This window comes from Thalia democratica, chromosome 8 (assembly GCF_965202585.1).
Source record: "Thalia democratica chromosome 8, ktThaDemo2.hap1.1, whole genome shotgun sequence".
Taxonomy (NCBI): domain Eukaryota; kingdom Metazoa; phylum Chordata; class Thaliacea; order Salpida; family Salpidae; genus Thalia; species Thalia democratica.
In genome coordinates, this window is record NC_139172.1 from 38,109,761 (window position 1) to 38,131,971 (window position 22,211).

Here is a 22,211-nt window from a genome sequence, read left to right on the forward strand (position 1 = left end):
TAAAATATTGGTGCCAAAAGAATGAACTCCATAAAATTTAGAGATTAAAAATTAAAATGTATCTAGTGTAAGAAATTTGAAACCAAATGTTTACAAAAGCATGTTCTAAAAAACTAATTTATGAAATTAATCAAAATAAGGTGGAGGTGCCGGGCATCGATCCCGGTACCTCTCGCATGCTAAGCGAGCGCTCTACCATCTGAGCTACACCCCCACGCATTCATCTGGTGAAATTATCGAATATAAACAGCTAGTGTTACGCAATAAAAGCACGTTGGTAACAAACTGACACTTAATGTTTTTGCTAACTTGTGCTTCTAGTACAGCAGTATTATTGATCTTCAATTAATTACAACAAGTAAAACTTTAAGTTTATGGCACATAGATATGAAAATATATTATTTTGCACAAAAACTAAGTATAAGTTTTGTTTTGAAATCAAGGAATTGTAAAACTAAAACAAAAAAAAAACTTTAACATTCAGCAATTTATAATATTTTGAAACAAAAATGTTGTTAGTTTTTATTGTTCAAGTTTCATTTTTTAGATATTTTCAGAGTAACACTATTTGTTTTAATAAAAAACACAGTCAATTACACTAAACAAAAACTTACAGCTAGTTTAATATTCACAACAGTATGAACTACATAGTAGTAAAAAATTTAAGACGTTTGCGAACTTTGTAAACAGTAAAACTTATTGCTTAGTATTAGAACGCAGTGCTACGGTACGTATAATGATTTTAAAAATTATACCAATTTAAACCAAAGCATACATCTTAAATATAAAAAAAGTCATGTTTTTATTTTAGTATGCGTTAATCAGTCTAGCTAAAATGTAAAACATTAGTTACAAAAGAACAACAACTAAATTTTCAAGATTAAAAACAAAAAATAAAGCAAATAAGCTAAACTTAGTGTACAGTAAATAACTAACCTGTACTATTTATTTGCAGGGTTTTCTTAAGAAGGTAGCTTCTGCTTCATTACAATTTTTTCATACACCATCATCAAACGTTATCATCAAATTGCAAGAAACTAAAGTTTAAAGTTCTGGAGCAATATAAGTTTAAACTTTCTTCTTCAAACAACAACGTTCGCCTTGAAACAGTTAAATTGTAATAAAACAAAAGTAAGTACAAAGTAACTTGCATTTTTTTTATAGCAGAACTTAAACTCAGCTAGAAATTAGTTTAATTTCCAAACCTTAAATTTAAATGTTGAGTACGAAAAAAAAACCGTATGTTACAGACAAAAATAGAAAAGCATTGAGTAGTGTAAAGTAGTTAAATCAAAATAAAAATTTTGGTAGTATAGCTAATTTCTATAAATCTGCTATTAAAAATATCGACCTTTTGTACAGAGTCAAGAGGCGGCAAAAATAAATAATAAATGTAGTTGTAGAAAAATGAGTTGAAGCGATTTCTTCAGTTTTAATGTCAAATAACAATAATAAAACTAAATTTGAAAGCAGAAAATAATAAAATACATAAAGTTTAGCTTTAGTTCGTTCAAAAGTTCAAACGTTCATTAAAAAAATATATTTACTTCTAGTTTTATTCATATAGAAATAGTACCAAATTACTTTACTGTCAAGCTACAATATTCAGTTAGAAAAAATAAAACATACTTTAATTACCTTTAAAATAAATCAAATTTTATCAGAAAATAAAAATCATTAAGTAGTTAAGGTATAAGTTGCATAGAAAGGTAAAAAGCGAGGCACCACCGAGATTCGAACTCGGGATCTCCTGTTTACTAGACAGGCGCTTTAACCAACTAAGCCATGGCGCCGCACGACCAACAAGAAAAGTTGCACTATATATAATGAATTAAATTCGTATGCTTTCCGAAGGATAACAGCAGTTTTTACTTTTAGTTTTATTATTAGTATTAACAAGTTTAAAAAAAAATTCAGTTAAGTAGTTTTCTTAATAATATTCTTAAGCACTAATATTTTTGAGATTACACTTATTTTCATTGTTTAGTTAAAATTACTTTTATATTTTAATAAATAACGTTTATATAAGTTGAGAATTTACCTACTTATCTACTAAAGAATTACAAAAGTTGTGTTGAAAAATAAGTTTACAATTGTAAAAAACTGCATAATTTTAATATTTGAACATAGATTATATGACGTAACCATACAGATTTTTTTAAAACGAATTTAACTTTAAACTTTTTAAAACATTTTGTTGTGTACAAAACTGCATAATTTTTTGTTGTCTACAAAACTGTATAAGTTTTTTTTGGAAAGCTATCAACAAAAATATCTGTTGCTACAAAATTGAATTGTTGGCAAAACAGCTTAAATTCAGAAAAAAAATAAATAAATGAACATAATTTTGAACTAAAAAAAAAACGTTTTACAAAAAATTAACATTGCTGAATTTATAGTCAACCTTTGCTTTAAAAAAATCAAAAGCTAGCTAAATTAAATTAGTTAGCTTTTTAAATACTCAACAATAAATCAGAAATCTTTTAACAATTTTCTAAAATTAAGAAACACATTTTATTAGACTTAGGAAGATTATATAAATTTAGAAATTAAAATACTAAGTATCGGCAATAAATTAAAGGATAAAGCTAAATATTATTGTAAAAAGCGCTGCGAGCAGGATTTGAACCTACGCGGGGAGACCCCAATGGATTTCAAGTCCATCGCCTTAACCACTCGGCCATCGCAGCTTACGATTGATCGCGTAAATATGTGTTTATAAATTGAAGCATTACAACATGTGGCAAGTTTTAAGTATTACAAACTATTTGACATGATTAAATAGTATAGTTGCTAAGCAATGAAATGTTATGTATTATACTTGAGTTTTAGAAATATTATAATGGTTATTTTGATACTATTGTGTACTTTTAACTTTTGAGATTACAATAATATTTCTTAACTTATGTATAACGAAAATAACATCACTTCGAATTTTTAAACTTTAATGTCAAAACAATGTTTCAAACAATGGAATCTATTTGAATAAGACTTTATTAATCAACTGAGGGTATCGTTGAGACTATTTAAACGAGTAAAACATTTTTTTTGACAATGAAGTCTAAAAATTTATAAAGAATTTTATACTATTACTAAATGTTTTGAATTCAAAACGCGCAATCGGTTAAGGCAATAAAACAAGAAAAATTGTGCAACAATGTTATATATTGTGATTTAATAAAAAAATATTATGCATTTGTAAACTATTTGCTTGGGTATTTTGGCTTAATTTTAGTTTATAACAAATCATATAAAACCTTTTAATAGAAAGGAAATTTTTTAAACACACTTAATAAATAAAATTATAAAATCTAAAAACATTAACTAAATAAGTCATTTTTGAGGAACTGAGTTATCTTAAATGATATGATTTCTTTTATGCTGTTAAATAAATGTTTTTTTTTTATATAATATTTTATACTTTTTGGTATTACACTTAAGCTTTTCCTACAACACAATTTTCTTTGACAGTATTAAAGAATATTCTTTTTTAATATTTAACCCAAACATAAATGTTAATAAACCTATGAAAATTCTCTTTAAAAATATATAAAAATTTAGTTTTTTACTCTATACTTGATAAAATGTTTCTGAACCTGTCACTTATTTTGTATTTTGGTTTTTCTAAAACTACTTCAGTTGTTTTTGCATTTAGTAATTGTTTATATACCTTTTAGTTGTTTATTTATAAAGTAAGCAGAGACTGACCTAAAAAATAAGATTAATAAAAGCCTTTAGAGTGGTCTAGCTTGTCTGCCTGGTTTTTGTATACATAAAAGTCTTTAAGCCCTTAAGTAGTTTTGGCAGTTTAAAAAATTCAAAATATCATAATAAACGTTGTATTTTTTAGCAAGATTAATTTAAACAGCAAAGTGCATCCTGAGCAAATAAGTTAAACATATGAAAATGTTTTTCACTGTATTTCAGTTTATTGAAGTTTAGTTTACATAAGTATTTTATTCCCTTATTGCTAAAATAAATGAGTTACTATTTCACAACCAAAGTTGAAATATCTACAATCTAAAATAATTATTTGAAACAAAATACTTATGTAAACTAAACTTCAATAAACTGAAATACAGTGAAAAACATTTTCATATGTTTAACTTATTTGCTCAGGATGCACTTTGCTGTTTAAATTAATCTTGCTAAAAAATACAACGTTTATTATGATATTTTGAATTTTTTAAACTGCCAAAACTACTTAAGGGCTTAAAGACTTTTATGTATACAAAAACCAGGCAGACAAGCTAGACCACTCTAAAGGCTTTTATTAATCTTATTTTTTAGGTCAGTCTCTGCTTACTTTATAAATAAACAACTAAAAGGTATATAAACAATTACTAAATGCAAAAACAACTGAAGTAGTTTTAGAAAAACCAAAATACAAAATAAGTGACAGGTTCAGAAACATTTTATCAAGTATAGAGTAAAAAACTAAATTTTTATATATTTTTAAAGAGAATTTTCATAGGTTTATTAACATTTATGTTTGGGTTAAATATTAAAAAAGAATATTCTTTAATACTGTCAAAGAAAATTGTGTTGTAGGAAAAGCTTAAGTGTAATACCAAAAAGTATAAAATATTATATAAAAAAAAACATTTATTTAACAGCATAAAAGAAATCATATCATTTAAGATAACTCAGTTCCTCAAAAATGACTTATTTAGTTAATGTTTTTAGATTTTATAATTTTATTTATTAAGTGTGTTTAAAAAATTTCCTTTCTATTAAAAGGTTTTATATGATTTGTTATAAACTAAAATTAAGCCAAAATACCCAAGCAAATAGTTTACAAATGCATAATATTTTTTTATTAAATCACAATATATAACATTGTTGCACAATTTTTCTTGTTTTATTGCCTTAACCGATTGCGCGTTTTGAATTCAAAACATTTAGTAATAGTATAAAATTCTTTATAAATTTTTAGACTTCATTGTCAAAAAAAATGTTTTACTCGTTTAAATAGTCTCAACGATACCCTCAGTTGATTAATAAAGTCTTATTCAAATAGATTCCATTGTTTGAAACATTGTTTTGACATTAAAGTTTAAAAATTCGAAGTGATGTTATTTTCGTTATACATAAGTTAAGAAATATTATTGTAATCTCAAAAGTTAAAAGTACACAATAGTATCAAAATAACCATTATAATATTTCTAAAACTCAAGTATAATACATAACATTTCATTGCTTAGCAACTATACTATTTAATCATGTCAAATAGTTTGTAATACTTAAAACTTGCCACATGTTGTAATGCTTCAATTTATAAACACATATTTACGCGATCAATCGTAAGCTGCGATGGCCGAGTGGTTAAGGCGATGGACTTGAAATCCATTGGGGTCTCCCCGCGTAGGTTCAAATCCTGCTCGCAGCGCTTTTTACAATAACATTTAGCTTTATCCTTTAATTTATTGCCGATACTTAGTATTTTAATTTCTAAATTTATATAATCTTCCTAAGTCTAATAAAATGTGTTTCTTAATTTTAGAAAATTGTTAAAAGATTTCTGATTTATTGTTGAGTATTTAAAAAGCTAACTAATTTAATTTAGCTAGCTTTTGATTTTTTTAAAGCAAAGGTTGACTATAAATTCAGCAATGTTAATTTTTTGTAAAACGTTTTTTTTTTAGTTCAAAATTATGTTCATTTATTTATTTTTTTTCTGAATTTAAGCTGTTTTACCAACAATTCAATTTTGTAGCAACAGATATTTTTGTTGATAGCTTTCCAAAAAAAACTTATACAGTTTTGTAGACAACAAAAAATTATGCAGTTTTGTACACAACAAAATGTTTTAAAAAGTTTAAAGTTAAATTCGTTTTAAAAAAATCTGTATGGTTACGTCATATAATCTATGTTCAAATATTAAAATTATGCAGTTTTTTACAATTGTAAACTTATTTTTCAACACAACTTTTGTAATTCTTTAGTAGATAAGTAGGTAAATTCTCAACTTATATAAACGTTATTTATTAAAATATAAAAGTAATTTTAACTAAACAATGAAAATAAGTGTAATCTCAAAAATATTAGTGCTTAAGAATATTATTAAGAAAACTACTTAACTGAATTTTTTTTAAACTTGTTAATACTAATAATAAAACTAAAAGTAAAAACTGCTGTTATCCTTCGGAAAGCATACGAATTTAATTCATTATATATAGTGCAACTTTTCTTGTTGGTCGTGCGGCGCCATGGCTTAGTTGGTTAAAGCGCCTGTCTAGTAAACAGGAGATCCCGAGTTCGAATCTCGGTGGTGCCTCGCTTTTTACCTTTCTATGCAACTTATACCTTAACTACTTAATGATTTTTATTTTCTGATAAAATTTGATTTATTTTAAAGGTAATTAAAGTATGTTTTATTTTTTCTAACTGAATATTGTAGCTTGACAGTAAAGTAATTTGGTACTATTTCTATATGAATAAAACTAGAAGTAAATATATTTTTTTAATGAACGTTTGAACTTTTGAACGAACTAAAGCTAAACTTTATGTATTTTATTATTTTCTGCTTTCAAATTTAGTTTTATTATTGTTATTTGACATTAAAACTGAAGAAATCGCTTCAACTCATTTTTCTACAACTACATTTATTATTTATTTTTGCCGCCTCTTGACTCTGTACAAAAGGTCGATATTTTTAATAGCAGATTTATAGAAATTAGCTATACTACCAAAATTTTTATTTTGATTTAACTACTTTACACTACTCAATGCTTTTCTATTTTTGTCTGTAACATACGGTTTTTTTTTCGTACTCAACATTTAAATTTAAGGTTTGGAAATTAAACTAATTTCTAGCTGAGTTTAAGTTCTGCTATAAAAAAAATGCAAGTTACTTTGTACTTACTTTTGTTTTATTACAATTTAACTGTTTCAAGGCGAACGTTGTTGTTTGAAGAAGAAAGTTTAAACTTATATTGCTCCAGAACTTTAAACTTTAGTTTCTTGCAATTTGATGATAACGTTTGATGATGGTGTATGAAAAAATTGTAATGAAGCAGAAGCTACCTTCTTAAGAAAACCCTGCAAATAAATAGTACAGGTTAGTTATTTACTGTACACTAAGTTTAGCTTATTTGCTTTTTTTTTTGTTTTTAATCTTGAAAATTTAGTTGTTGTTCTTTTGTAACTAATGTTTTACATTTTAGCTAGACTGATTAACGCATACTAAAATAAAAACATGACTTTTTTTATATTTAAGATGTATGCTTTGGTTTAAATTGGTATAATTTTTAAAATCATTATACGTACCGTAGCACTGCGTTCTAATACTAAGCAATAAGTTTTACTGTTTACAAAGTTCGCAAACGTCTTAAATTTTTTACTACTATGTAGTTCATACTGTTGTGAATATTAAACTAGCTGTAAGTTTTTGTTTAGTGTAATTGACTGTGTTTTTTATTAAAACAAATAGTGTTACTCTGAAAATATCTAAAAAATGAAACTTGAACAATAAAAACTAACAACATTTTTGTTTCAAAATATTATAAATTGCTGAATGTTAAAGTTTTTTTTTTGTTTTAGTTTTACAATTCCTTGATTTCAAAACAAAACTTATACTTAGTTTTTGTGCAAAATAATATATTTTCATATCTATGTGCCATAAACTTAAAGTTTTACTTGTTGTAATTAATTGAAGATCAATAATACTGCTGTACTAGAAGCACAAGTTAGCAAAAACATTAAGTGTCAGTTTGTTACCAACGTGCTTTTATTGCGTAACACTAGCTGTTTATATTCGATAATTTCACCAGATGAATGCGTGGGGGTGTAGCTCAGATGGTAGAGCGCTCGCTTAGCATGCGAGAGGCACCGGGATCGATGCCCGGCACCTCCACCTTATTTTGATTAATTTCATAAATTAGTTTTTTAGAACATGCTTTTGTAAACATTTGGTTTCAAATTTCTTACACTAGATACATTTTAATTTTTAATCTCTAAATTTTATGGAGTTCATTCTTTTGGCATCAATATTTTATAAAACTTTGTGTTAAGCTTGTTATTTGATTATAAATACAATTTGACTAGTTAGAGTCTTATTTTAGAAAGTTTAAATAAGTTTTATGAATTACGTTAATACTTATATTTCTACTCGTATACTTCTGCAAATTTTTAACCAGTTTACTTATTTTAACCCAGAGTTGCATTTTATATATCCGTCTGTTTTCGTTAACTTCAAAGTTTACAAGTTTTAGTAGCTGTCATAAAATTTAAATTTGTTTTAAAGTTTTAAAACTGTCGAGTCTATGACAATTTTAGATTTTGTAGAATATATTTTATATATGTTTAATATATATTCCTTAAGCTTATACAGCTTTAAGTAAATTATAGTTGAAATACAATATATTTCGAAACGTGTAGTTTAGGAGACATAGTAAAGCCAGATTAAAAAAACAAGCGCGAACAATGAATTTAAAGTACCTCAATGTTATGAAATTAATGTGTTTTGTTATTGGTGAATGTTATTAGTGAAGCTTGTATATCAAACTAAAAGTGAAAGTGCGTTTCAAGTAGGTGTTTTAGTAAGTTAAGATAAGTTTTTAAAGTTATAAAAGATTCCTTATAGTTTAACATATTTAACAACTATTAAATTTTACTTTTAAGAATATGTTTATGTGTAATCTTATAATATCTAGTTCAAAAGTCTTCAACTATAATTTTTACATCTTATGCTTAAATATTTTAATGATGCTAGACCAGTATTCATTTTTTAACATTATATATACTAAACAGAGTAATACTACCCTATTACTTTTATCAGATTTGAAAATTAGGCTAACTTTCAGAATCAATTATACAAAATTGTTATTTTTTCTATGTTATTTAGCACTTTGAAATGTGTTTTATATACAAAAGATAAAAAGTTTTAAATTTTTTGTATTAATAATAACAGTAATTGAAATGAACTAAATATATAATACATTGTAGATAAGTATTTGTTATAAACTAAATAAATTCATTTATGTGCTTTATTTACTAAATAGACAAAAATGTTATATTTAATAAGTAAAAACAAGTACGCTTGAGTTAAATTTTTAAACAAACATTTTTATTTGAACTTGAGTAATATTTCATTCAACTGATGATGTCGTTTGAATCAGTTCTAACGAGTGAAACATTGTCTGGTTAATAAAATTTAGAATTTAATATGATCATTCTCCTTATCATTAAATCGAGAACTTTTGTTGTGATCTATAAAGTAAAAAAACAACAACAACTAACGAAATCATGCGTGTAAAGTTGATTTAATTTATACTATGTAAAAATTAAGCTTTAATAATATTCCTTACTCGGAAAATACTTTCTTAAAGAAAATTTTTAAGTGTTTAAATATTACATAAATTTTTGCTTACAAATTAGTTTTTAAACAGTTCACATTTGTAACCAACCATAATGTTTAAAAAAAGTTAGATGTTTATCAATGTAAAAACAAGTTCTTATTTACAATTGTGCTAAACTAGCTTTGCTGAACTAAATTTCATAGCTTAATAGTCACTACGCGCTTGTCATAGTTTATAAACGCGAGAAGCGCGTCACAAACAAGTCCTACATGGTCTAGTGGTTAGGATTCCTGGCTTTCACCCAGGCGGCCCGGGTTCGATTTCCGGTGTAGGAACATTTCGCTGTAATCGTATAGTGGTTAGTACTTCACGTTGTGGCCGTGACAACCCAGGTTCGAATCCTGGTTACAGCACTCATTTTTCGTTGTTTTAGTATGTAGCTTTAGCAGTTAAACTTATGCATAATTAAATATATAAAACAAAGTGGTTATTCAAACTTGTTCACCCAATTTGAAGGGGTTTTAAATAGTTTATTAGAAAAATAATATTTTAAAATTCTAGTACATATGTTTCATAAAGCTAAACGCTTTTATCAACAGCTAGTTAAATTTAAAATAACTCATTAAAAAAAAAAATTGAATAACAGTTATTTTAAATTCGACTAGCTGATGATTAAGGCGTTTAGCTTCATGAAACATATGTACTAGTATTTTGAAATCGTATTTTTCTAATAAACTAATTAAATATATATATATAAGTTGTAAAAATTTATTTAAAGTATACTTAACCACTGATAAATAGATATTTATTTTAAACGTTTATTAACTTTACTGTTCTTGAAGTTTATTACTAAACAGACATTATAAAACGGTTTTAATACAAACGCTTTACTAAATAAAAATGTTATTCATGTATTTAATATTTATTGATGACTTTTTTATTTAAGCCTTTAGTTTTTGAGTTTAAAGCTAAGTTATAACAGCTCTAAGTTTTTAAGTAAAACTAAACTGTTATGTGCATTTTAAGAAATTATATTTTGTACAAACAGTAAAACATTTATAAATAGTCAAGTAATGCTCTTTAGGTAGTTATTTTTTGTAGTTTGATTTAAAACATATTCTAATTATAGTAACGTATTTTAACAATTTTTAAAACAAAATATGTTTTAAATTTTTCTATGATTAATAGAGTTGGTTTAACAAGTTTTTCTCAAGTTAGAAATATATTAATCAACAAGCATATCTAACGTTAATGTTCTTTATTTAAGTATTGCTTTAAAAGTTTTTATTCTAAATAGTATTTATGTAAGTGTAAAATTAAAAACAGACTAACAAGATTAAATCTAAATCTATAAATAGAAATAATTTTTCAATCGACAAGTATGTTTATATGATTAAGTTTTATTTGTGTTTTAAAACTGCTATTATCTGTATATAAAATTATAATATAACAACATATTTAATAATTTATTGAAATATAGTTATATTACAATTAAGTTATCGATTAGTTTTAAAAAACTCCAAACGACTTATAATTAAAACTTTTAATAGTTTTGAAATACGCAAATTAGATGTTTGTAATAACTAATAGTTTAGTAAGATATTTTATATGTTATAGCAATTTCTACTTAAAACTTAGTGATAGCTTAAAAGCAAACTAGCAATCTTATAACTAAAAATAACATATTTATTTACAACTTATATTTGAACTTGTGCTCAAAATAATAACTTTTAGATAGTAGAAAAAATCTTCGTTTAAAAATTTTAAACCTATTTTAAAAAACATTAATTAACTAATTTTAGATATTTATCAAATAGTTTTTTATGTTTATAAGTTTTGAAAATATTATATTTTTACTAAAGTAAGCACTAGTTTATTTTTATGTAAACTATAATTTCATTTAACTTTAAAAGATATTCTATTTTGTTTTTAGAATTATTATTAAATTTATTGTTTGGATAATTTTATTTATAAGAAGTTTTAGCTTCTATATCAACATTAATTTATTTAAATTTTGTACAACTTTTTAAGTTCAACATGTAATATGTCAGTAGAATGATAAAACTTCAATTTATAAATTTACCTTAACAAAAATAAAATAGGTCCTACCGAGACTTGAACTCGGATCACAGGATTCAGAGTCCTGTGTGCTAACCATTACACCATAGGACCGCACGCTAACGATAAGCATTGTAGCAATATATACGCTACGCTAAGAGCAGCTTTTGTAACGTAACGATACTGTTTATAAACGTGCGTTTATGTCATTAGACAAGTGGCTCGTTGGTCTAGGGGTATGATTCTCGCTTTGGGTGCGAGAGGTCCCGGGTTCAAATCCCGAACGAGCCCTTTTTTTTAATTTTAAAGCAGTATATTAGAAATTTTACTAACCTTATTTATTGTTTGACAGACCTTCGGTTTTTCGTCCTAAGAAAGCAAAAAATATTAACTGATAACACAACTGTTTTCTTCGCGAAAGAATTGCAAACACAATATGACGTAATATTTACATTCAAGTCAAGTTAGTTTAGACAAGGTTGCTAAATATGAATCTTGATTACTTTCTAAATAAAATGTTAATCGTTTGGTTTTAACAAAATTAATGGGCTAAACTAATAATTTTGTGTATAATTTTTGACACATTTTATTAGATATAGTGCTTACGGGTACAACATCAACACGAAATAATCAAAAAAAAAGCTGTTGATATACTAGAACGATTTAGGGAAATGGTTTGTAGAATTGTATGTATATTTTTAAAGTTGTTTTTAAGCATTTAATTCAAAAAATTTATAAAAAACTGTAAGTTTAAAATAATCAAAAGTATTCCTAATGTAAACTTAAGCTAGTCTTTTTTATATTTCTAATTGAGTTTATATCAAAAGACTGTTAAAAGCCTAAAAATATTCAAAAAAATAGAAAAAGAATAAACAGCTGAAAGTAGTCTCTTAAAACTCTTGAAAATAATCTTGTCCTAAAAGTTTTTATCAAAAAAAAAATTACTTAATGAACTTAAGCATAAATTGAGTTGAACAATTTTACATAAAAATAATTAAAAAGTATTTGGTAAATTTATATTATTCGAAATTCAGAAATGTTCATTAGAACTAAAAAGTCTAATGAGTTTTCATGAGACAATACAGACTTTATAAACTCGTTTATTAAAAAATAGTTTCTTAATAAACAAAGCCTATATCGGCTCTTGCAATTTGTCTTTTAAATGTCCAATATAAGTAAAGCTTTTTATCATAAAGTACATAAATTTTATACTTATATTACACTATTTTTTTTTAATTATTTGCTAATGGCTTATAAGTACAGATCCTAACGAAGCAAGTCCGCTTGAATATATAATAAAAAAAAAATTCACAGTACTTTTTATACTTTAGCGTTGTCCAATAGTAATTCTGTTTAGTACGAGAGGAACTGCAGGCTCAAATATTTGGTTCATGTATTTGGCTGACAGGCCAATAATACGAAGCTACCATATGCGGGACTACCTGACTGAACGCCCGAAAGCAACCGAGGTCACCCAAAAGTACGTTTCAAGAACGTATGCAAGCGCGACATAAAAATGTTAAGTATTAGAACTGATAAGTGGGAGATGCTTAAAAGTGACATCGTCAAATGGCGATCTACTGTAAACAAAAGACTTAAAGGAAGGAAAATCAATACTTTATAAAAAACTGAAACCGGCAAAGAAATTGATAGCGGAATAAACTTTGTCTGTTTAGTTTTATGTATTAAATTTTGTTAATTTTATTTTTTAAATTTGTTTGATTTATTAATTGGATCAGAAATTTGTTTTTTTTTCTTTTAAACACAACATACATTGCCGATTTAATAGCGTCAATATTATTCCTTTATTATACTATAATAACAACCCTGTGAATCTTTGTTATTTTGTTTTACACAGAAAAATATGTTTGAATTAAATATAAAGATTAATATGCAAACTATTTTTGTTATAATATATATATATATATACAATTTTAATACTTAATTATAGTTTTAACCTAAATTACAACAATTCTTTACATTATAGTTTTATAATTTTTTATTCTTTATAAGTATTTTTCAAATCAGTTCACGTCATACAACTAAAAATCAAAGTTTTTGGTAAAGACTTAAGCGATGTTTTTAACAGTAAAAAGTGAAAAATCTTAAAAGTATAAAAGATATTTTTGTAAAAACTTTTAGTTCTTTGTATAAAAGAGCGTAATTTGGAACATATAAAAGTTAGCTATTGTAGCTTTTATATAACCATGAATTCAATTTATTTTTTATTTCAATTATTTGCTATTCTAATTGTACTTAAGTTAATATTAATTAAAATTTAAAGCAATTTTAAGACGAGTTTCTTTTTGAAAGGACCAAAAGTACGCTTTACTAATTTTAATGTTTGTTTATCATTTAAAAATATTTATTTTTTATTATAAAAGTATTTAAGCTCATTTTAAAGTGTTTAAGAAAGTAATTTTCTAAACAAAAGTGAGCTACAGTTGAAGCTTAAAATGTATCACTCAAATAATAAGTTTTAATTAAGTATTGGGTGTTTTTTTTAAGCTTTGAATAGTTTGTAAACAAAGCAGAGCAACATATATTTAGTATAAAACAAACATTTATTGTAAGTATTTTTCATAATAGATGTTAATGTATCAAACCTTATCGAAGTTCAAATTGAAGTTAAATTTTTTTATAGTTATTAACTTATAATCTGCCCAAACTTTTAAAACTATATCAAAGTCACTTCATTTGTTTCAAAAAGAATCCTAAAATACAAAAGAAACAATGGAATAGGTGTTCACAATTTCTTTTTCTTTCACTGGTAGATTGTGATGTAACAACATTAATAAGATGTAAACGCTTCAGTTTATAAGCCCGTTATTTCGAATTTGGTCAGCTGGTAGCATGGCCGAGCGGTCTAAGGCGCTGGATTAAGGCTCCAGTCTCTTCGGAGGCGTGGGTTCGAATCCCACTGCTGCCACACCTTTTATTTTGAAATAAATTGCTCACTTACATTATCGAAAGTTCTGTTCAATCTAATAAGCAAAGTTATGTTATAACAATTTAACTGTGGATTACTATCAAAAATATAGCATGTGCTTGTGAAAACATTTATTAGAAAATAAAACTAGTTTTAGCTAGTTGCCAACTATAATTAAACATTAACCCTAAGTTTAAACATATTTAAAGTTAACAACATATTTCGTTATCAAAAATTTTAATTTTTTAATTTACATTAATAAACAGAAGTACATCTGAAATAAAGCGCTATTTTGTTCTTAATTTAAGTACATTTGAAAATGTAGCAAATATATACAGTAATACTAGATACTATGTTAGTAGTCTTTTTTTTCGTATAAAAAGATATTTCAGTTGCTTACAAAAAATCGAGCTTGAAAAACAATTTTAAACTAACAAGTCAATAAAAGAGCATAAAAAAAAATATTTACTGTATCTTTTAAAGTTAGTATAATATGAGTAAATTAACAAACTAAAGCAACTATTTTCGAAACATAAGATACAACTTGTATATAAAACTGATTTTAAGCTTTAAGTAACGTTTTAAGCTAATATTTGTTTAACTATATAATGTTTAGCTTTATGTTTACTTAAAATATTTCAACACAAGATTAAGCTTTAAAAAAAATTGTCGTTCCCAGTTCAGCAGTATATAAAAATCGACGTCAATATAAACAATTTAAGTAATAGAAAATACTTAAAAGGAGCCTGACAGGGGACTTGAACCCCTGACCGTTGGATTAAAAGTCCAACGCTCTACCGACTGAGCTAGCCAGGCTCGTGCAGATAAAGATGTTGCAGCGTTTATAAAGGCAAGTTTTAAACTTGGTGACGTAACAATTGAGGCTTTGTTATTATGAGCTGTTTGATTTAGATAGAATGTATAGCTGTTGAAAGTATTTGTAAAGTACATTAATATTACAATGAAGTTGATACAACTAATTTTATTTAACTTGTTAATAGAAATTGAAGTAAGTAGAAACACTTATTTTGACTCTAACAATAATTAAAATATTTTTTTAAGGCAATGATAGCTTAACTATACGCTGTTTATACACAAGTTATGTTTTGAAATTTATAGCTTTTTTTTGTTTATGGTTACACAATACTTTACAAATGATAAAAATATTTTTATTTTGTTTGTAGATGTTTTTTTTGTCACTTATTTTGTGTAAACTAGTTTTTTTGTACAGCTAAAGTTTTATAGAAAAAAATAATATTTATTTCGTAATAATAATTTTTTTCCAATTACTTAAAAGCACTTAATGCTTTGAATATTTTACTCTTTGAATAAAAAATTAATAAAACTATTTTAAACAATGTTTTAAAACAATATACTAGTTTAATTGAAATTAATATGAATATATATTAACTTAATTTTATTTGAGTTTAAACTATTCTATTATATTTTTCTATAAACACTAAACTTTTTCATAAACTGTTGCGTATTTTTTACCTACATTTGTGTATGTTAAGATTAGTAGTTAAGTTAGTAAGTTTTACTTCAGTTTAACACATTATTTTGCTCTAGTTTCTATGCTTTAGTTGTTTAAGTCAATGCTTTTTTTTCTGATTGTAAATAAAAAATAGCTTTCAAGTTAAATAAAAGTTTTAAAATTAGTAAAAAAGCAATAATCGTTAGAATGTTTATTTAAGCACATAAAGTTTTAAAAGTATGACATTGAGAAATATGTAAAAAAACAAACAAGTACTATCTTTTGAAAATATAAGCATAGCACAATTTAGCGTCAGTAGTAATAATAAAAAAACACTTTTAGCAATTTATTGTAAAGCTTACAAACTTTTAAAGTTGTTAGAGCTAGTTTTGTTTTATGAGCACTTACGACGGTTTATAAACGCTTAAGCATTAACTTACGCAGGTGGTCCCGTGGTGTAATGGTTATCACACTGGACTTTGAATCCAGTAATCCGAGTTCAAGTCTCGGCGGGACCTCTTTTTTACTTGACAATTAAGTTAACTTTTGTTGTTTGATTTTAATGCAGATTAAATTAAATAAAAATCAACACAATTTTGTAATCTTCAAAAAATTCTGAAACGAAAAAAATCTATTTTAAGTAAGAGCCCTATAGCGCCCCTACTTTAGATTGCCATTAAATAAGGCAATCAGAGGGTTTTTTAAACCATTTTTGATAATTCTATATGCATTTAGAAGTATAGGGGCGCTTTAGGGCTCTTACTTAAAATAGATTTTTTTCGTTTCAGAATTTTTTGAAGATTACAAAATTGTGTTGATTTTTATTTAATTTAATCTGCATTAAAATCAAACAACAAAAGTTAACTTAATTGTCAAGTAAAAAAGAGGTCCCGCCGAGACTTGAAAAGTATAGGATAAGTTATTTTTTATGCAGAACAAAATTTTTAACCGCTAAGATAAAACTTTCAAAACAAAAAAATACTTACTGTCTAAAAAATTACTTATTTGACTTTATTTTGATGTGTAAAGTGCATACATTAGGTTTTAATATGAAAAAATAAAAATTAACAAAGTACTGTACATTTTTGATATTCATTAGTTTTTTGTAACTTTTGTTTCTAAAATGAACAGTTACATTGTTCGTTCAACTTAAATAAAAGGTGAGTATTCGTACATTTACTAACTGTAAAAAGTTTAAAATTGCTACTTCATTGTATTTTCAAAGTACACTCTCAGTTAAAAAACCGCGTATAAAAATGTTTTTTATTTGTATTAACAAGGCCCTAACCAAGCTTAACACGGGACTTGAACCCTAACCGTTGAATTAATAGTCTAACGCTTTAATGACAGAGCTAGCCAGGCTCACAGAACAATTAAAATTTTAGCGTTAATAAAGGCAAGCTAAATAAGTTGTGACGCAACAATTAAAACTCAGTTGTTTTAAAGTTCTTTTAACACGGCTAGCTATTCAAAGTTTTTATCATGCAGTATACTACTATTAGCATGGTATATGTCCTGGGCATAACGTTAAACTGTTCTGTTGTATGACTCGATAACCGGAAGGTTTTTGTACACCAGGTCCTTGGACCAAACCTTTTGAGTGTATTTTTTGTCGTACAATAAACAATACTACTTAATTGAAAATTTAGTTTCTCGTGTACTAAAAAATAAATGTGAGTAATTTAAAAAAGTTGGGTGTCTAAAAACTTATATTTAAATTTCTCTATTTCAACTACATACTTTTATAGTATGCTACAATTTTAAAGATGTCTTATAAATATATTTGGTGTTCGACAAGCTTTATGTGTTTTTCAAAGTTGTTGATTTGTTTTATGAATTGAGTTATTTAAATAAAATTTTAATCATTTTATGATAAAACTATAAATTTACATTGTAAAAAGATCTCTTTTAAACAACTTAAGCTTCTAAATTTACTAAGTTTCAAAACATTTCCCCATTTTTTTATTAGTTTTTTAATAAACCGACTACTTCAACAATCTTTTCAGTCTGTTATTGTCATACTTTAACTGTTTAACTTTTAAATAATAGTCTCTTGCACCTTTATACACTCCATACCAATAAGTTTGAACTAAAAATGTAACATAAGTAAATGATATGATGAAACTAATTGTTTATTATCATTCTTTTAATAAAATAGAAACTAGTTTATCTAAATGCTAAAGAAGTTACTTATTTGTGTATAAACATAAAACTAATCACAAAATCTACTATTATAAAGACTCTGTCAAAGCTGTTCAACAATAACTGAGATTCTTGTTATCGATTGTTTGTTTTTTAAGAATTTAGAATATACTTGTTAGAATTGTTGCCATACCAACAGTTTCATAACTTTTAAATTTGATAATTAGAAGAAAAAGAAAGCTACATACAGCTTTTATTATTATTTTTATTTTTTTATTGATTTTGAAACTTAAATAAAATTTAAACTTTACCATAAGTTCAATCTTAATATTTAAATCTAATTCGTTTTGTTTTTAAGTAAAAGTTTTAAGTAAAATTTTTTTAAATTTAATTTTGTATATGCTATTTTCCATGACTGTTACCATAGTTGCCAGAAATTTTCGGCTATTTTTGCCCTCATTCAACTTGTGTAGTAAAATTGACATATACAGATTTTCAACCGTTAAGTATCGCCCAAGAGCTAAGTTTGGCTTTGTTTGAATTTCAGTAAATGAATTATTCTACAACTAAAACACTATACTATAGTGCTATTCTTATTAACTTTCAGTTTACGGAAATTAACTTCTTTATACTAAAATACTAAAAGAATAATTTTTGCAAACTAAAAGTACAAATTCCGGTATCATTCTTTAGCTGATTTAAAAGTTGCTTGCAGTTTTTTGTTCATACTTAAAATTTTCAAATGCAGAAGTCTATCAGTTAGGTTCGTGTTTTTTAAGTTCGCACAGTCGGTTAAATTTGCAAATATTGAGTTCGCACTGCTGTTTAAGTTTGGATTTTAAATTTAAAATATTTGCTTAGTATGTAACTTTTTCAATTTTAAATTAAGTGAATTTGAGTTTAACATAAGCTTCAAAATATTATTTTTAATTGAGTAGTTTTTTTCCAATGTGTTTAAATAAATATATAAAAACTTTAGAAAAAAAAACGAAAACTTTTAAATGTACTTTATGTTCTAATCAAGGAAATAAATTTAATTCAATTTATATTTCTGTAAATTCAGTCTCAAAATAACAGTAATAAACACTTTTATTTGGAAAAAAGTAAATTATAAGATTGTTTTTCAATTTTTTAATACTAAAAAACGATTCTTTTAAAAATGAAATTGTACTTAATGTTTAGACTATGATTTTTTTTTATAATTTACAGTAACTTCAAAATATGTAACCTTTTTGTAATAAATGTTGGTTTAAATTTTAACGATAATAATGGATAAAAGCATTTTTTTATTATTAATAGATTAATTTATAAAATACAGTAAATAAGTATTGAACTCTAATATTTATATAGTTTTAGACTTTTATATTGAACACAAAGTGAAATTTAGTAAGTGTACTTAATGAAAACTTTATTTATCAGTTTTATAATAAATATTATTAAAAAACTCTTTAGTTTATTTAGTTTGCATATATTCCTACAGTGAACAGAATTTTTGGATAACCTTAGAAAAACAAATGATATCATTTCTAATAATTGGACGTATACAAATTCGGTGCATTTACCTATAGGATACAGAAAACTTTTAAATGTAAAAAAATCATTAGTTTAAAGTTTAATTTTTGTAGCTAATTTAAGTATTTTTTCCAAAATTTGAAATATATTAAGTAACTTGTTGAAAAAATTTGCGATAAATTAGCTAAAAAGAATATATTAAAAACTAAAGCTTTATCATAGTCAACATATAAAAAATACAAATAATAAAAACAAATCAAAGTAATTGCAGAAATTATTAATTGCAGAAATTGTATATAGTTCACTGTCTAAAATCCAGCAAAACTATTTACATAACTAAAAAACACCTTAAAAGACATCTTATAAACAGTAAAACTTATTTTACAATAACTTTACAATATAAAACACCTAGAAGAACTTATTTAAAATTTTATGCTGATCTTTTAATATTTTTTGTTCATGATAATAATGAAAAACAAATGGATTAAAGCTATTAGAATTAAACTGCTTCTATTGGTACTTCTTAAAACTAAACTATAAAAATAATAGGTAATAATTTAAGTTTCATAACTAACTGTTTTATGTCATTATTTTAGGTATTAATTTGAAAAATTAATAAGAAAAAGGTCAAAAAATATCAAATAATCTACTGTGAAATTAAATAGACTAATCAAATAGATTTAAGATATTTTCTACACTATTTTTTCTTAAAAGGTAGTTTTTAAATAAAAAGTAGAGCTTACTTTTGTAGTTTCTAAATTTCATTTCTATAATAGCTTTTGTGATAAAAAAATCATGAATAACTTTGAATTTAGTATAAACAAAATTGATAAAAAGATACAGCTTAAAGTGCATTTTATGATCAAAAATACTGAATATCAAAATATATTTATAATTATAATTATAATAACATAAATTATTTTATTGTTTACAATTTTTGCTATTTTTATCGAAATTTGATAGAAAACATGCTATAAATGCTTATAAAGGTAAGAAAAGAATAAAAAACTATAGAAAAAATTTTAACATTTTAAATATTTTGTTCTATTCTTCGAAGTCACTTACAATTAAAAATGTTACTAGTTAAGAAATTAAAAGTTATATTGTTTTTTAAGTCCTTTGAAAATAGTTGACAAAACAGGTTGTTCAAAAATTATAATAGGTTTTGTATGTAAAAAGTATTTGAAAAAGCGAAAAACAACTAGTTAAAATTTTTGAGTTTTAAAGAAATAAATAAACTAAAAAAAAAACGTTCACTAAACATATTCAAACATAATAAATGATTTTAAAACAATACTGAAAAAAAAAGGTTTTTTGTATATACTTATTTAAACTTTATTGTAAGTAAAAAGTAGTTACTTGATACTTAAACTAAAACAACTTTTCTATAATTTTTTTTTATTATTTAAAACATTTTAATGTAAGTTTAATGCATTACTATAAAGATGCATATTATGCTAGAAAGCAAAAATGTTTTTGATTTGATAATCTTAAGTTTGCTTTTCTAAAATAGTTTTACGTCAACTGTAAAAATTTAAACTGCGTGGGCAGAGTCTTATTGCTTTGAAATAAAAAATAAATGCAGTGTAAGCTTAGAATTTTTTAAATGTACGGTTAAATGCAAAACAAAATACTAAAAAAAATTTACAGAGATTAGCTAAATTTTTAAGTATTTTACATTTCAAAAAGGTTCACACAATTAAACAGTTTTATGTCGGATTTCTAAAAATTTATTAGAATATTTTCTAAAATACATTTTTTACCAAACTTTAGATAGCTTTTGAGTATTTTTCTAATGAGAAAAATCTAACTATAAGGCTTAATAATGGTACTTATAAATTTTAATGGTTTTAACTTAAGTGTCTAGTTTAGAGTTTTTAATTGTAGACTTCTATGACTGTTTGTTTAGTTCTAGAGTTTTGTTGTTTGTACATCAGTATTTTTTTATTTTTCAACTGCAAACAGTAATGAAAATTACGTTTTTGTGTTGTTTGATGGTAAAAATACTTAATATTTTTAAAACTCGTTTATGTAGTACTAAAATGATCTAAAGATTATATTTTTGATTGTAGAACTAGAGTTTTTAGTTTTCTTTCAACTTTATTTTTATGTATTATAAGACTTTTAAAAGAGTGTTATTTTATATTTTTTACTCTACTTGATTATAGATTTTAATAATTGAAGTGTAAAATAGAACTACATTTTATAACTTGATAACAAAACTGTTTAACTGTTAAATTTAATTTTTATAAATTTTTGGTATCGTAAAACTAAATTGAAAGTAGATTTAGCAACAAAAAAAGATTCGTTGATTTTGTGCTTATTTGCTTATTTGATAGTAAAAATTAAACAAAAGTAAACTTTCTTACCTTTTTAAACAGTTTGATGTCTTATAACTTTAAATTTATTAAAAATATATATGTATTTCTTTATTTTTATATAAAAAAAACTACTTTAAAGATTATGTTCATAGAAATATTATCTTGTAAACTAATATAAAATTTATGCTAAATCTTAAAATTAAAAAAAAATTGAAACTAAACTATGTCGGTTATCGAATTTTTTTTTAACACTTAAAATATGTTTTTAATCAATTTCGGACAATTAAAACTTTTTAACAAGAAATGCAATTGAAATAATTTTATTTAATATGTTCGCTACCAATTATAATTTTTCCAACAAGAACAAATATAGATAAGCAAAACAATGGAAGTGACGTTACCGCCCCAACCTACAGCTCAACAGACACAAATACAAGTTCAACAGCTTCCCGCTCAAAAGTGCACCGAAGCGGAAA

At 24.6% G+C, this 22,211-nt stretch overlaps 13 non-coding genes across 13 annotated transcripts; 8 read left to right on the forward strand and 5 right to left on the reverse strand.

Annotated features, from left to right (window-relative positions):
• Positions 1-141: 141 nt before the first annotated feature.
• On the reverse strand, positions 142-214 carry Trnaa-agc (transfer RNA alanine (anticodon AGC)). Its single transcript has one exon. It is a non-coding gene; the product is annotated as a tRNA-Ala (tRNA).
• Positions 215-1,719: 1,505 nt separating this feature from the next.
• Positions 1,720-1,793, reverse strand: Trnat-agu (transfer RNA threonine (anticodon AGU)). The gene has a single exon. It is a non-coding gene; the product is annotated as a tRNA-Thr (tRNA).
• Positions 1,794-2,608: 815 nt separating this feature from the next.
• On the reverse strand, positions 2,609-2,690 carry Trnas-uga (transfer RNA serine (anticodon UGA)). Its single transcript has one exon. It is a non-coding gene; the product is annotated as a tRNA-Ser (tRNA).
• Positions 2,691-5,307: 2,617 nt separating this feature from the next.
• On the forward strand, positions 5,308-5,389 carry Trnas-uga (transfer RNA serine (anticodon UGA)). The gene has a single exon. It is a non-coding gene; the product is annotated as a tRNA-Ser (tRNA).
• An 814-nt stretch (positions 5,390-6,203) lies between these two features.
• Positions 6,204-6,277, forward strand: Trnat-agu (transfer RNA threonine (anticodon AGU)). Its single transcript has one exon. It is a non-coding gene; the product is annotated as a tRNA-Thr (tRNA).
• Positions 6,278-7,782: 1,505 nt separating this feature from the next.
• On the forward strand, positions 7,783-7,855 carry Trnaa-agc (transfer RNA alanine (anticodon AGC)). Its single transcript has one exon. It is a non-coding gene; the product is annotated as a tRNA-Ala (tRNA).
• A 1,707-nt stretch (positions 7,856-9,562) lies between these two features.
• Trnae-uuc (transfer RNA glutamic acid (anticodon UUC)) lies at positions 9,563-9,634 on the forward strand. The gene has a single exon. It is a non-coding gene; the product is annotated as a tRNA-Glu (tRNA).
• A 6-nt stretch (positions 9,635-9,640) lies between these two features.
• Positions 9,641-9,712, forward strand: Trnah-gug (transfer RNA histidin (anticodon GUG)). Its single transcript has one exon. It is a non-coding gene; the product is annotated as a tRNA-His (tRNA).
• A 1,687-nt stretch (positions 9,713-11,399) lies between these two features.
• On the reverse strand, positions 11,400-11,471 carry Trnaq-cug (transfer RNA glutamine (anticodon CUG)). The gene has a single exon. It is a non-coding gene; the product is annotated as a tRNA-Gln (tRNA).
• Positions 11,472-11,576: 105 nt separating this feature from the next.
• On the forward strand, positions 11,577-11,648 carry Trnap-ugg (transfer RNA proline (anticodon UGG)). The gene has a single exon. It is a non-coding gene; the product is annotated as a tRNA-Pro (tRNA).
• A 2,556-nt stretch (positions 11,649-14,204) lies between these two features.
• Trnal-aag (transfer RNA leucine (anticodon AAG)) lies at positions 14,205-14,286 on the forward strand. Its single transcript has one exon. It is a non-coding gene; the product is annotated as a tRNA-Leu (tRNA).
• A 743-nt stretch (positions 14,287-15,029) lies between these two features.
• Positions 15,030-15,102, reverse strand: Trnak-uuu (transfer RNA lysine (anticodon UUU)). The gene has a single exon. It is a non-coding gene; the product is annotated as a tRNA-Lys (tRNA).
• A 1,104-nt stretch (positions 15,103-16,206) lies between these two features.
• Trnaq-uug (transfer RNA glutamine (anticodon UUG)) lies at positions 16,207-16,278 on the forward strand. Its single transcript has one exon. It is a non-coding gene; the product is annotated as a tRNA-Gln (tRNA).
• The last annotated feature ends 5,933 nt before the right edge of the window (positions 16,279-22,211 follow it).